The sequence below is a fragment of the Cylas formicarius genome, unplaced genomic scaffold, assembly GCF_029955315.1.
Source record: "Cylas formicarius isolate icCylForm1 unplaced genomic scaffold, icCylForm1.1 PGA_scaffold_4__25_contigs__length_36172078, whole genome shotgun sequence".
In the NCBI taxonomy this organism is placed as follows: domain Eukaryota; kingdom Metazoa; phylum Arthropoda; class Insecta; order Coleoptera; family Brentidae; genus Cylas; species Cylas formicarius.
Window position 1 is genome coordinate 3,726,695 of NW_026844334.1, and position 15,852 is coordinate 3,742,546.

Consider the following 15,852-nt stretch of genomic DNA (forward strand, 5'->3'; position numbering starts at 1 on the left):
GGGCAGCTTCATTTCAACGTGTCCGTAAGAGCTTAGGAGTTGATGAACCCTCCGTCCAAAAACTGTAAATGCCGACGGTAATATTGCTAAAGTTCACCGAATGGTGTTAAACGATCTTCGACATAAAGTGAGAACAGCGATTATGAAAATGTACGAAGAACGTATTTAATCACGTTTTTAAAACTGTTTTTTTTTTATTTATCAATTATTTTAAAAAAATAAATAAACATCATTTGTTCAAATAGGGGCACTTTTGAACATTTTATTCATAACTGCCCAACAGATTTTTTTCAAATCTGCGCCAATACCATCCTTCAGAAACAAAATTATGTAGACCACCAAAAAAATTGTATTTAATTAACCTATATTGGTAATACACTTGCTATAATATACACAACACTATGACATAGTCAAAACTCGAAAATAATACTTACGTTTTCGGTTTGGAGGTTAGGAAAGACAAATGATGCGTTCGTAAAGCCAATAATTCAAAACGGCCTCTGTCCCAAACTGCCCCCCTCACCCCTATGTATAATATTATACTATTAATAAAAAAAGTTCAAGTTTTCTTACTTGAAAATAATTTTATATTGCATCTTTACGACTTTTATGATTACAATTTTCTCATATAACTTTTGAAATAATGAACTTTATCATTGACTCATCCTGTATAGGTTAAGAGACGCGTGAAATATAGGAACGGCAATAACGCGAAATCATTTTAATAGTCACGGACGTAATCGGGCGAATTGTGTGATAACCCGATAATTTGTCTGTCGGTCTGGCTGTCTGATCCGGCGCGGCCTCAGACTCGCCAAAGGCCTCGCGTCAGTCAGTCAGAATGTTCAGTACCCCCCCACCCCCCTCTCCCAACGGCCACCGCTGCCGCCGTTGTCTGTCCCTTGCTCTTGCTGACTATGCGCTACGCGAAAGGATTTTTGGTTTTGCGGATGCCGGGGAATACGCGTAATCCGACGCCCGTGTTTGATTTCGTCTGTTATACTTTCGGATCGTTGATACGTGTCGGGCGTCCAAACCCGAGATAAGAAAACGCGGACCTCGATCACGTCATCATTTTGTGGGAACGTTTTTCGGAAGTTTAAATTTTGAGCATACCATCGAAAGTAAATGAGCGAGTCTTACAAGAAAAACTTTCTGGAACAACAACTAGAGCAATCTCAAAGCGAATTCAGGAAGGGAAGAAGCATGCACGATCACATCTTCATTATCTAGCAAATTATACAAAAGATACTATCTAGCTTTCCTAGACCTAGAGAAAGCTTTTGACAAACTTCCAAAATAGGTACGCTTCAAATTCTTTCAGGCTGTAGAAAGCATTGGCCGACAGGAACCTCTTGATGTGTTTTTTAAATTGATTTATAGATAAATTTTTTAAGCTTGGAGACAGCAAATTATAATAATATGGTCCCGCGTAACTTAGTGATTTTTTATAAAACATATGGTTGAGTTTTGGCTTCAGCAGATGTTCTCTATTGCGAGTATTGTAACTGTGGATATCAGTATGCGTCCTATGTGAATATTTATTTTTATGTGTGATCAGAAGTATTTTAAATAGGTAAATACAAGGCATTGTTAATATTTTGAGCTGTTGAAATGTCTCTTTGCATGATTGCCTCGGAAGAAGTTTAAAAATCAGCCTAAGTATTCTTTTTTGCTGTATAAACACTCTCTCAGCATCATTCGCTTGTCCCCAGTTGACAATATTGTGTGAAATGGAAGAGTAAGCTGACGCGTAGTAAAAAGCTATTAGTGCCTTCTCAAGAAATGAATCTTGAAGGTTTTATTTAGTTTATTGCAGACATTGTCAATGTCCCGGTCCCATCTCAATATGCGGTGAGGCGGAGTTTGATAGAGGAAGACTAATTTCAGCCATAATGTCCACATATAAGAACAGCAAAAATTGCGTCAGAACCGGCAACATGCAATCAGCATACTTTACAGTAAACGAGGGCGTTAGGCAGGGAAGCGTTTTGAGTCCGGTACTATTTAACTTTAGTTATGGAAAATGTAATAAAAAAAACAAGGACCAGTCATCCGGTTTCTTAGTAGGATATAAAGATCTGGAACCAGTTTGGATACGCGGATGTGCGTTTGCAGATGATGAGGTTGTATTAGCTAGAAATGAAAGGGAACTTAAGAAGAACCTGGAAATCTGGAACAACAGGCTAAATGAGAAAAACCTTAAAAACAACGAAGAAAAAACGAAAATTATGATTACTTTCAAAACAAATGGAATTGTGAACATCGAATAGAAGCGAATAGAGCAAGTTTACATTTTTAAATACCTGAGTGCACAACTAAGTAGCAACGGGTATCACCAAGCAGAACTAAATGCGAGAATCGAGAGTGCCTCAAGACTATTTCACACTTTAAAATCAAGCTTCATAGGAAACAGGGAAATATCAACTAAAATCGAAATAACAATATACAAAACAATATTCATAGCAATTTTACCATTTGGATGTGAAAGCTGCGTACTGACCCAAAAGGCAAAAAATAGGATTCAAAGCATGGAGATGAAGTCCTAGGTATAACAATTAGAGATAGAATCCGAAATGTACATAGTGTGTATGCACATATACATACATATGTTTGTACATATTAAAGTTTACTCTTTTACTGGAAAAAGTTATTTGTGACTGACGACCGGATTTCTTATTTTGGTTTTCAACAAGAGCTTCAATTTTATTTAAACAATCATAGAGGGAATCGGTTGTGTATTCACTTATTTTCAAATAGGAACGCAAGACAATCAACGAATTCATTTGAAGGTGGTTGCTGAGAATCATCTTCCAATTCCTTCTCCATCGTGTCACTTTCGCAGTCGTCTTCGATGTTTAACTGTACCGGTTCGGATCTGCAGGACTCGATAATATCTTCATCAGTAGGAAACTCTGAAGTAACAATATCCTCATCCATATGTATAAAATCGTTGATGCTGCTATACCTCTAATGTTTGTCCAAGCTTAAAACTCTATTTCTATTTGGATTTCGTCTTCACTCTTTTCTTTCAGGCGCTCACTTAGGAAAGTCAAGGGAATCTCATCTTCTTCCCATTCAGAATACTGACCAAAACCGGCTTTTTTGAAACAATTGGAAATTGTTTGATGCTTAACGTCGATATTCCATGCGGTAGTTACGTCGTCAACACAAAATATTAGTGTAATGTTATTGTTTTTGTTTTCGTCGAAACGTTCCATTGCGGTGATGACTGAATGTTTATTTTTCAAAATTGTAGACACTGTACTTGCCGAAATTCCATATTTCACAGCTACATATTTATTTTTTGAGCCACTTTCCACTTCTTTTATACCCTTGAATTTTTGATCAACAGACAAAGCTTACGTTTTGATGACATATCAACAAATGCAAAAATCCAAAAATGTCTTTAATATAATGTGTAAATTGAATAGGGACAGTATTTTTCACTTAGTATTAACTAGTAAGTCATACAAGTGAACTTAGCAAGGACAGAAACTGAACTGCTTGCATAGATACAGATAGATAAAGACAGGTTAAGATCTAGAAGAAGAACTAGAAGATTGTGATCCTGTTGTCAGTTTTTTTTTCACATGGCTGTAAAGTCCGTATGGACGGCTAAAACTTTTTTGTTTAAAATTTTCACATATTGTACAGGGTGTTCAGGATATTGCGTGATATCTTCAAAAACGTGACTCAAATCGCAAGGAAGTAAAAGTCCGAACCCCATCTAAACAGTAGTGAGCGTAATCAAGTATATCAAATGCTTTTTAAAAATTTTTGAAAATTTTTCATTGATTATTTTGGCTTCCAGAAAAACATGATTTTCTCAAAAACTATTTAACCGATCGGCAAAATCGATAGACTATGATTTTTATTTCAAGCAATTTTTGGATTATAAAAAGGATTTCTTAATTGTACTTTTCGGGAATAAATTATTAATCGTAAATCAAAATTCGTAAAAAATAGGTCTAATTGGTTTAAACAATGGTTAAACAGTGTTATAGAAAACATCGAGAGCTACAATTTATGTATTTACGGTTTTCAGATACGCTGTTCGAGATATTTGAAAAAATTCAAATGGAAATGGCCAACAACTATCTTCCCGTAAACCACTTATTCTATTTGAAAAATTCATATACCAGGAAACGTGGGAGATACAGGGCTATAACCTCTATGTCGAACATTGTTTGAATTATATACAGGGTGTGTCGTTTATGGGTAAAGAATCTGAAAGATCCTAAAAATTTCCGTTATTTTGGGTAAATTATTGGCGATAAATGAAAAACTGTTGGAGACGGGATAATTTGATTTGAAGTGTATTGGAAACTGTGTCGAGAGAGAGTTTCAGTTTTCGTATATAATACAGGGTGGGCGAGAAATTTGAAAAAATATAATTCGAAATCGCAATTACCAGTACAGATTTTAATATTTCACAAAATTTGCCGTAAGTTTGAAGTTCGACGAGATGTGAAAAGCACTTTATACAGGGTGCACGATAGAAAAACAATGCGTCCCTCAAGGAAAAAAAACCCTAATTGGCTTCTTTTTAAATTAAAAATCTGGTCTGCTACGAACTTGCCCCGCCAACCGATGATTTTTCGAAAGCAATCTTGTTTTTAACCTGGTAGGATGAATCTCAAATTGTTGTGCTATATTCTTTTTTTGCCCTTTTCTACCTCAGCAATTAATTTTAATTTTTCCTTAAGTGTTAAACACTTTACATATCGTTTTGATTCCATTTTAGTCCCCACTAATATCACTATAAATCCTTTGACAACTATCACCACCATTGCTATCTATAACTGATGACATCTTATAAGTTTTAGGTGAAGCTGCTTCCCAGAAACATTCTAATTATGCTTTTTGTTATTAATTCGAGTTTTAGGGATATATGGCTACATATAGGAGAGGAATTACACAACTATAAATAAAAATCGATTTTGAGAATATTTTGAGATAGGTAGTTCGAAGTTTCACTGTATTTATTATTTTGTGTTAAATCGAGCAAACAACTCAATTCTCGATTCAAGTTAACAACGAGTCATCTGGCAAATGCGAAACCGTCGAGTTGATAACGAGTCTGAGAGCAAATACACTCCTGCTACGACGGCATTGTAAAAGGCGATGATTATCTCGTCTGATCGATCGTCGATGTCTCCGACGCTACTTGTGCGTTCGGAAATCTACACGCGGAACTTTTACGCGGCGGCATCCGAAACATGCCGCGCTCATATTAATTATTAATAACGAGACCCGACGCGGACGACAAGTTACAAAAACATTGCCTGTCGCACGAAGGATTAGTGTCAATTGTTATGTCGCTAATCGCATTCGATCGGCTCAATTCATATAACGATACGGTTTACGGTTCGATACACGTGGAGATTTTTTTTTACATTCGTCGCCTAGAAAATAGGTCAAGAGTGCTGCACCTGCGATAGCCTCCCCAGTACGCAATAAAATATAAACATATTTAAACAAATTTTGGTCTACATAGTGTTAACTGGAGGCATAAAAAGTGAGTATAGAGTCTGCTCAATCTTAGATCTCTTAGATTCGTTGGAGTTAGAGTAGATCATCGATGGACCGACTAGAGAGACACAGTGGAGGAGAGTGGAGTCAACTACGTACAGAAATTTTAGGCACAAAGATATAATTTTTTTGGATAATTCCCTAAAATTGATACTGCCTTTTATATTTCGGGATTTTCTTAAACTGTGGCTGTGGCAGATTCTACATCTCCTTCGGGCTTTAGTAGCATGAACAATCATGAGGTGACCTTGATTATCATAACACACTTAATCTATGGCAGGTGCAAGATTGCTTTGAGTAATTGTTTTATCAGTTTTTAAAAGTCGCAAAGCAATGTAAGATTTAAAATCAAAAAATATTTCAAGCGGAGTTTTTCCAGAAAGCCTATTTTTTAGTTCCTCACATGATCTAAATTCATCGGTTATAGATGTGTGAGTGTACTCAATCTGACCTCTCTTCCATTTGACAGTAGAAGCAAGCCGGTCGTTTGCAGAAAGCATACGTATTTTTTTGAATTCCAGAGTTTCATCATCTGATGAGTCCCATTCAGGTTCAATTGTTGATGAATTACAGGACTGCTGAAGAACAGCTGTGTATGTAACTCGAAAGTTCCAATTATATCAGTTGGTTCCCCAAACTCTTGAAGATTTATGTTATCGTTCATATCTTCTTCGTCAGTCAAGGTATCCACGTCAATATATTCTGTAAATATTTTTTCACGTTATTTTCAGCATAAATTTACAAGGAATGAAATACTACAATACAATACTTCACGATCTCTTGTTCAGCCGCCTCTAATTCCTTTTGAGTCAAATACCTCGGAGAAATGCCATATTTTACTAACTGAAACGTTCACTGCACAAGGCACAAACTAATACTAAAGAACACGCTAATTGTTGGATGATTATTCTACATGCGATGACTTGTCTAGACTTGCAATAACAAAGTTTGGTTTCACAGACAAGAATAGTGGTGCATTCAGTACTTAACGAAAATGGCAATACAAATCCAAAATATTTTTTTTTACTATTTTGGATTTACTTGAAAATGTGATACAAATTTATATACCGCTTTTGTTAACTTTTGAAGTCATATATAAGATCTGTCCTTTACACATAAATTAGCGATTTCTACGGTTTTATGTCCTTTAGTAGTGATAATAATAAAATTTCTAAATGGATGTGTAAAAATATCTCCTGGATGTGACAAAAAAAAATCATAGAATAAGTGGTGCATTAACGCACCACTGGGACAAAAAAGAAAACATCGATGCAGTGCGGAAACTGATTTTGCAGGATCGTCATGTGTCTTTGGGCATTAGGGGGACCAGCATGTGGCCAGCATCAGCTCAAAAACAGGCTTGTGTTGATTGGTCGAAGGAAATGCTAAAAAATACGAACGCGGTGCTTCCAAACACGTGACAGGTGATGAATCATGGATCTATGCATATCTATGAAAGTAAGCAGCAGTCAACTGTGTGGGTCTTTCGGAATAAGACAAAGCCCACAAAAGTTGCGAAACAAATGGCAGACTGTTTTTTCAGGAAAACTGGCCACGTTGCAACTATTTCTTTGGCAAATAGTAAAACAGTCAAATCTGAATGGTACACAACCATTTGTTTGCCGAAAGTCTTCGAAGAAATTAGAAAAACCGACCGCCGAAGAAGAATCACTCTCCACACCCTCCGATCTGTGCAAACAAAGAACTTTTTGAGCATTAAAAACCTTGATTTGATGATGAATACACCTTATAGTCCTGATTTAGCACCCAATGACTTCTTTTTATTCCCATACATTAAGAATAAATTATGTGGGCAATGAATTTGACACCGGAAGAAGCGATTGATGCGTTTAAAAAGCATGTTTTAGAGGTGTCCGAATCGATGTTGGGAAAGTGCTTTGATGATTGGTTTTATCGAATGCAAAAGTGTATTGATCATCAGGGTATATATTTTGAGAAACAGTAAAGTCATTTTTGTTGGTAGCTAATAGTTTTTTATTATATAAGGTAGCTCTCGTATAGCTTAACTCTATTGATGAGAAAGTGTCTGTTCTTAATGAGAATATGAACATTCTCCTGGATGCTTATGGTCTGTTGGATAACAAAAATTAGTAAGTTTCTCAAAAAATAAGAAATAAAGTCAAATTCACAAACTTTACTAACAAAGTGATCCAGTGTTATAAAAAAAGCATATATAAAACATTAATTTTTCAAAGAAACTTCCACAGGGTACTGTATAACTATTTACAGCATTTCTGGATTCCTCCTGATTTTTAGTTAAACTCTGAAGAACCCAACAGGATGATTGGCGAAACGTTAGCAATTTCGACTCAACAACAACCGACGCAGGATTAATCCAGAAGTTTTGTAAATAGTAAATATAGAAAAAATTTAATTGCCATAATGAATTTAAAAACACCGGAAAAAGCATTTCTGACCAACTGTCAGATACAGATTTGATAAAGAACTTTTTTAAATAATTTGAATCAGTTAAAGCTCGTAATAAATATTAATTATTATTTTTATATAATAATTATGAACTTTAAAATATCTATGTCGATGTCTCTCTGTCTTGAAGTTGTTGCAAAAAAGTTTAGTATAAGTTACAAAAATGTCTTAAGTGCATTGTCCAGTAAGACTCGTTTGATTTGGTTAAAATTTAAATGTCCTTACCTGGTATCTTCCACTTGTCCATTGCTATTACTGTAACTCCAAGTTACATCTAATGTCTATTTTTTTTTCGCATTGCATTAAAAATATTATGTTGAAACAATTTCTATGTTCCGTATTGGTTCTATCTGAGCTGCTTTACTAATATAATGTACTTGCACTTGTCTAACTAGTGAAATACTGATTGCTGTTTTATTTCTAATGACGTTTCTATATTCAGTAAGACTTCTGCAGGTTGAAAAAAATCCACTTTTTCAACAATATAAAGGCAAATAAAGTCTGTAGTGTATATGCAAGCAAGTTTTACTAGCACTACGCCTTACCGAACATAACTGTGCTTGGGTTCTTCTAATTCGTTTCCCAACATCCGAGCCAATCATTAATTTGATGCTTTTTATCTAATTTTTCAGTGACGTTTTGAATGTAAAAAAGGACCACAGCGACACGTAAGACAGGTTGAGATAGTTTTACGACTCTGTAAACAAGAGAGTTGATAACCGATGATTTTTAGGCCAGATGATGATGTGTGTGTAAGTTTTCTGCAATGTTACAACGGATTTTCTATTAGTAAAAATATCTAAGAAGATTATTATTATTAGTTCCTAATTAAATGGTAAGACATATGGCTAAGAAAATCTTTTTTGACCATTGGACCATGGACCAGGAGTGGGATTAACCCCGTGTTTTGATTAGCGTCATGTTGGACACATAACTATTTTAAATTTAAAATTATAAAGAAACACAAACAGTAATTCGTTTTCGGATAACGCGTCGTGCGAAACGGCAAATCAACGGGTTTCGCAAATTGCCAACACTAATAATTAACTCTTGATAATCGTAAATTTTTCAACGCGATAAATAAGTTGGTACGCTTGCGTGCCATGCAAATTTTATTATTGCCGAGGTCTCAAAGCATGCAAATCGCCTAATAGATTTATCGGCAATATAATTCATTAATCCTCTTTAATTCCAATTATCATCGACGCTCGTACGCCTATGAGGCAAACTAATTCGCAATGGCCGTCGTAAATAAATACAATGGAATGTTTTACGCTACTTGTCGTTACGCCAAAACCGTCTAGTCTCGGGTTTCCTAAAATCAAATGCTGGGAAATTTGATTAAAATCTAAAAACGCATTTGAAACAATAATGCGAGGAGATCCTTTTTACGTAAAATTTAAAAATAATAATAATAATAATAATAATAATAGAACAATAAATAACTTTATTGTGGGTACATTCAATTAGAAGTTATAGATCCTCATGCAACTCCTTTTACAGAATTTACAGAATTTACTATAGAACTTATTTTCACTAAACCAAATTGAAAAAAAAACTCCTTTTGAAGAACTAGATTTTAGTGCAACATAGATATGAAAGAATTCTATGTTCTACCTTAAATAATACTTTCTTAGGTGTGAAATTAAAAACAATGTTGCCACAGAAGCTGTAGAACTGCCACCATAATGGATTGTTGTTTTACTATGTCTTTATATAGTAACAGGCATATTTTAAATTTTAGACTAAAGAAACAATTATGTGAGTCACTTGTTCTCTCACATTTTAACTACTGTGATGCAGTGTACGGTTTTTTTCTTGATAACGAGTGTAAGTGCCGCATTCAAAGGTTGCAGAATGCTTGTGTTCGTTTTATTATGGGTCTTCGAAAATATGACCATGTATCTGCTGCATATCGTGAACTTAATTGGCTTAAAATGGAACAAAGAAGAGCTCTTCATTTCAACATGTTCGTTATGAAAATTATCCATAACCTCGATTCACCCACTTTGCTGAGGGAGCGGCTTACTCCTAGAAATAGTATCCATTCTGTGAATTTAAGATACAGGTACAGACTAACGATGCCACATCATCAGAGTGCCTTGTTTCGTAGATCTTTCACATTCAACACAATTCGTGTTTATAATTCTTTGTCACAGGAATTCAGTAAATTTGTATGCATTTAACAAAGGTACAAATATCATTTGTTACTAATACAGTTTTCCTAAAAATGTGTTACTAATTATGTTATTAGCAAAGGATTATATTGAGTTATCAAATTCTTTATCTTCAATTGCATTTTCTGTAGTGTGTAGTAGAGTTATGTTGTTCTTCCGATTTTGCAGGTATTTTTCATGTTTTATTTGTGGTTCATCCATTTTTTATTTCAATAAATAATGCGCAATATATTAATTATATAAATAGTCCTTTAGCGGTTCAGTGGAGTAGTTATTTAAAGCTAGACTGAGCTATCTGTTTACTTTGTTTTAAAAAATATTAATATTGTATATTGTTTTTTTTTGTTATAATAAATGCTATTTATTATTATTATTATTATTACCTATTGTTATTGGATAAAAAATTTATTCTTACTGAGTGTACTAGGTATATTTCTTTCTTTCTGATGTATTTCTTGAGCGTTGACCATTTGTGGCGGTGTTTTTACTGTGCGTTTGCAAAACAAGTTGTGAAACATGTGTATGAAACTTTAATCAGTAGAGGACTTATTCAATAAGAAACTTTAAACGAAACCTGTCTTCTTACAAAAAGGCCAATATCGTCGATAAGGAATATTATTAATAGTGGAGAATTGAAGAAAACGAATAAACGTAGTGATTTTCATTCAAACTAGGATAAACCGAAAAAGAAGCTAGAAATAAATAAAATGTACGAAAAGAATTACAGTTACATGAGGGTACGAGTGGCGAACTTTTTGAAAATTGTTGTCAAAACAATCTTTTCAAAAATATTTACAATATGTTTTACAAGTTCTGCATATTTCTTAAAATGTGTCGAAGGGATTGAATTTTATTTCTATATACTCTGAATAGTGTTATTTTTAATGTTTATTCTTTGATTTTTTTATAATTAAAATTAGTTTAGTTTTACAACTCATATGAGATATATAGGAGGCATGGAAGTAATATCTTTTTGATATTGAGCTTATTGAGGGTATAATAAAAGTTCAGGTTTTCACGAAATTATAGATTATGACATGACAATTGTCTCGACAACACCGTGTCTTTATCAAATGTTGATCAAATGAATCTTTAAACAAGTTTTCCGCTTGTGCAATTGCCTTTTTCAAAATTTGAAAACGTGTCGTCGTTCTGACACGTACCTTCGAGACGTTTTAAACCAATTAAAATTGTACGCGACTACAAAGTGGTGCTGACCAATTTTCCAACAACGGGACTCTGAATAATTACTGTTTACGAATGTCAAATGTTTTTCTTACAAGATGACTTTCAATAAGCACCACTTGTCTGTCGACCTTTGTCAGTAGTGTGTGCTTCAGCTCGAGTGCCACAAGAATTTCAATTTGAATATTCAATCCAACTTGGACGGTATTATGTCGTTAATATTGTATACTTTCCCATGGCGTGGTGAAGTAGGTGCACGATTGGTGCGTTGCCAAGATAGACGAGGCGTCATCACAACAACAAACAAACGGCTTGTAATTTATCTAATTAAGCTTCAGGACCAAATTTTACTGAATTTGTATTATATAGAAAATACACTCGTTTTATAAAAAATATGGTCTATTTTTTAAAGTCAAGTCAAGACTTGAAACTAACATGTGCATGATAATTTTTATTACGTATCCTTATTAAAACATAAGTATTGTCTGTATTTATATTGAATAGGAAACCATCCAAATTATAATTAATAGAAAATTAAAAAAGCATCGCAAAATATTATTTTAAATGTTTAAAATTACAATTTAAACAAGATAACAAGTTATAGATTTAAAACAAAGTGGCCATCATTATAAATTGTAAGGAAAGTCCTTTTTTCTGTTAACGCTATCATTAGACTAGAAAGTCCTATTTTTTAGTTTCACACATATGCAATATTTATGTAACAGGTTTCTTAGAAAATATAAATTTTTTCTTTTTAAAATGTTAAAGAAATCTTTTATAAGTAACGTTCTTTTGTAATAAGCAGGTAATAATTTGTTTTTAACATAATTCCGTTAATACATAATATAAACATAATAGGAGATATTATAAAAATTATTACAAACAGCAATATACATTTTTGAAATTTGAATAAACAAAACTGTATTTGAGTAAAAAAGGCGTTCAGACTGCCTGCAAAATCAAACTCGCGACTAAAGTAGCATTTATAAAACTTGTTACATATTGTACCATCACCATTGAAATTAATTTAAATTTATATGTTTATGTGTTTTTTTTTTGTATTATACATGATGTAGACATAATAACAAATATGATAAAAATTGATACAAATATCACAATATATTTATGAAATTTCAATACCTCTTTTATTTCATACTATATTTTAAAGCAATTGCGACTTTTTCTTACGATACAAAGAAAACTTTATCGGACAAAAAACGATCATCATAACATAATATTTCGATCAAAATTAATAAATTAAAATTTATATGTTTATGTCTCTTTTAATATTGTAGAGATTGTAAAAATTATAGTATTAACTAGTATAACTTCCCTGCTTTACCTTGCAAGATAAATAAAACTTTATTTAAACTGGTAACTAAAGTGGCGTTTATCAAACTCTTGCATAATATACCATTCATATCTGTATGTGTGCTTTTTTATTATATATAAGGTAAACATTACTGTAGATATTATAAAAATGTGTACAAATATCAAAATACATTTTTAAACCGTCAATAATGATTTTCTTTGGAAGAAACGTTTTCCTACTTTCAATAATAAGTAAACTTTATCGTTTTGGTGTTTTCTAACTGCCTGAAACTATTACGACCGAAATTAATTAAAATTTATACGTTTGTTTGTTTTTTTTTTGTATTAAGGTTGCTGTTAAAACTTAGATAAAACACGGAATATTTAAAGTTTCGACTTTAATTGCAATACCGCGTGTATATTATTAAAATAAACGAGTCGAAAACTAAGTACGTGTTGAAATAACAATATCCTGCAAAATTTATAACGCGAAACGCTACGATGCAGAAACGAACAAATTTGAAGCCGTTATAATTAGGTACGCGTATTTTTTAATTTTTAAAAAAAAAAATACCGGAAACCGCTTCGAAGATCTCAGACTAAACGAGAAGGTCTTCTTTGGTATGAAAAACGCGAAGCGGTGTATAATGAGACAACAAAATCGTTTACCAAAAGCAAACAGTGCCCGCGAAATTACTTCAACGTCTCGCTACCGCGTCTGAGGTGTTTGTTTGAGTTGCGACGGTGAGAATACAATGTGGCGTTACTTTTTGCCCGGATAGCTCCGGCATGTTTCGCTCGTTGCTCCGTCAAAGAAGCCGACCGATTTAAATTGTGTGATAATTGTACACAGGCCTAGTTTCTTTCTATAAAAATAATCTATATGCCTTTAAGGTTCCCTTCGAGATTTGCTTTTAAGTACTTTCGCGATGTTAAAACGGATATGGTGCCTATTTATATTACTTGTAATTATTTTTCTGTAGCATGCAAGCAAACGGCCTTTGAACAACCAAAATATCACGTAGAAGTTTGTGAAAAACGTAGTCAAGTAAAAGTATATACTAAGATATTTAAAAAAAGATTTAAGGTTTTCTTCGTTCGCTTTTAAGTAGTTTCAGATATGGTGCCTATTTATTTTACTTGTAATTATTTTTCTGTAGCATGCAATTGTTTTTCTTTTAATGCTGGGAAACGCCCATTGAACACTCAATATATTACAGAGAAGTTTGTGAAAAACGTACTCAAATAAAAGTATATACCAAGATATTTAAAAAAAAAAAAAAGGTTTTCTCCATCTTCTTTTAAGTAAGGGGTGTTTTTTCTTGATGTATAGAACTTTAAGTTGCAATAACACAACGATTCGATTGACATGAATTTTATTTATCCGAAAGATAATCTTGTGGCATTACATTTTAAATATGATTTCTGGCATATGACCGCCACGGCTGGCGCGGATGTATTCCAATATGGAAGTCCAATTTTCGATGACTTTTTTCAACATTTGTGGCCGTATATCGGCAATAACAAGGCGAATGTTATCTTCCAAATTATCAAGCGTTTGTGGCTTATCCGCATATACCAATGACTTTACATAACCCCACAGAAAGTAGTCTAGCGGTGTTAAATCACAAGATTTTGGAGGCCAATTCACGGGTCCAAAATGTGAAATTAGGCGGTCACCAAAAGTCTCTTTCAATAAATCGATTGTGGCACGAGCTGTGTGACATGTTGCGCCGTCTTGTTGAAACCACATCTCCTGGACATCATTGTTATTCAATTCAGGAATGAAAGAGTTAGCAATCATAGCCCTACACCAATCACCATTGACTGTAACGTTCTGGCCATCATCGTTTTTGAAGAAGTACGGACCAATGATTCCACTAGCCCATAAAGCGCACCAAACAGTCAGTTTTTCTGGATGTAACGGTGTTTCGACATACACTTGAGGATTAGCTTCGCTCCAAATGCGGCAGTTTTGTTTGTTTACGTGGCCATTCAACCAGAAGTGCGCTTCATCGCTAAACAAAATTCGCTTATGAAAATCGGGAACAACGGCAATCTCGTTTTTGGCCCATTCGACGAATCTACGCCTTACTTGATGGTCGTTTGGCTTCAATTCTTGCACGAGTTGGAATTTGTAAGCACGTAAACCAAGATCCTTCCGCAAAATCTTCCATAAAGTGTATGGACACAGATCCAATTCCTGTGCTCGATGGCGGATGGACTCATTCGGGTCTTCTTCAATGCTACGCTCTACAGCAGCCATAGCTTCTTCTGTATGCACCGTACGGCATCTCTGGGGATGCGAGTTATCAATAAGAGTAAACGTGGTGCGAAAACGTTCCATGGTTAATTGAATTAACTGCTCTGATGGACGATTTTGTCGACGATAAAATGGACGTAGTGCGCGATACGTATTCCGCACAGAACCAAACTGAGAATAAATCACTTGACAGATGTTAAATCGGTCGCCATCTTGAACAGTAATGCCAACTTAAAGTTCTATACATCGAAAAAAAAAACACCCATTAGTTTGACGATGTTAAAACGAATAAGGTGGCCATTTATTATACTTGTAAATATTTTTTTATACAAGTAGTTGTTTTTCTTTTAATTCTGGAAAACGCCCATTGGACACCCAAAGTATTACACAGCAATTTGTGAAAAACGTACGCACATAAAAGTATATAGCAAGATATTTAAAAAAAAAGGAACAATTATTCGACTCTCACAAGTAGCAAACATCTCGGTAACGGTAAGAGATACAGGGTGACTTAAATTAGGGCAAAGTTGCGCTTCGGCGAGTTCAATAATGTTCCGTTTTGAAATTGAAGTTATTTTTGTTACTTACGAAAATATGGCGGAAAATCTAAAACTTCCCGTTTTCGTTTTTATTTTTTTAGGTATTTATCCCTTACGACGAAACTTCTTATGTATTTAACATAATTTTAAATAACTACACTAGACACTCCGAAATAAAGCGGGAACATCACATGACATTATATGAAAGATGAATGGTGCGAATCTCTGTGGTCCTAACCTTAAAATAGACTAGCATAGAACAAGGTTTAGAAAAGTACACTATAATTTTTCCTCTTACTAAAAATAAAACTTACTCTACTTTTACAAGGTTAGTTTCAGAGCAGGTTTAATAATCTCACCTGGTCGAGTATTAGTGCCGAACTTGAGAGTACCT

General features: G+C 33.9%; 1 protein-coding gene and 2 long non-coding RNA genes across 4 annotated transcripts in view; all 3 read left to right on the forward strand.

Annotated features, from left to right (window-relative positions):
* Positions 1-15,852, forward strand: part of LOC132700652 (uncharacterized) — a 170,678-nt gene that overhangs the window by 84,552 nt on the left and 70,274 nt on the right. The window lies entirely within an intron of this gene.
* Positions 5,329-6,546, forward strand: LOC132700650 (uncharacterized). The gene is made up of 3 exons (XR_009618672.1): positions 5,329-5,521; positions 6,057-6,218; positions 6,267-6,546. It is a non-coding gene; the product is annotated as an uncharacterized LOC132700650 (long non-coding RNA).
* LOC132700649 (uncharacterized) lies at positions 6,717-9,461 on the forward strand. Its single transcript, XR_009618671.1, has 3 exons — positions 6,717-7,646; positions 8,616-8,660; positions 8,717-9,461. It is a non-coding gene; the product is annotated as an uncharacterized LOC132700649 (long non-coding RNA).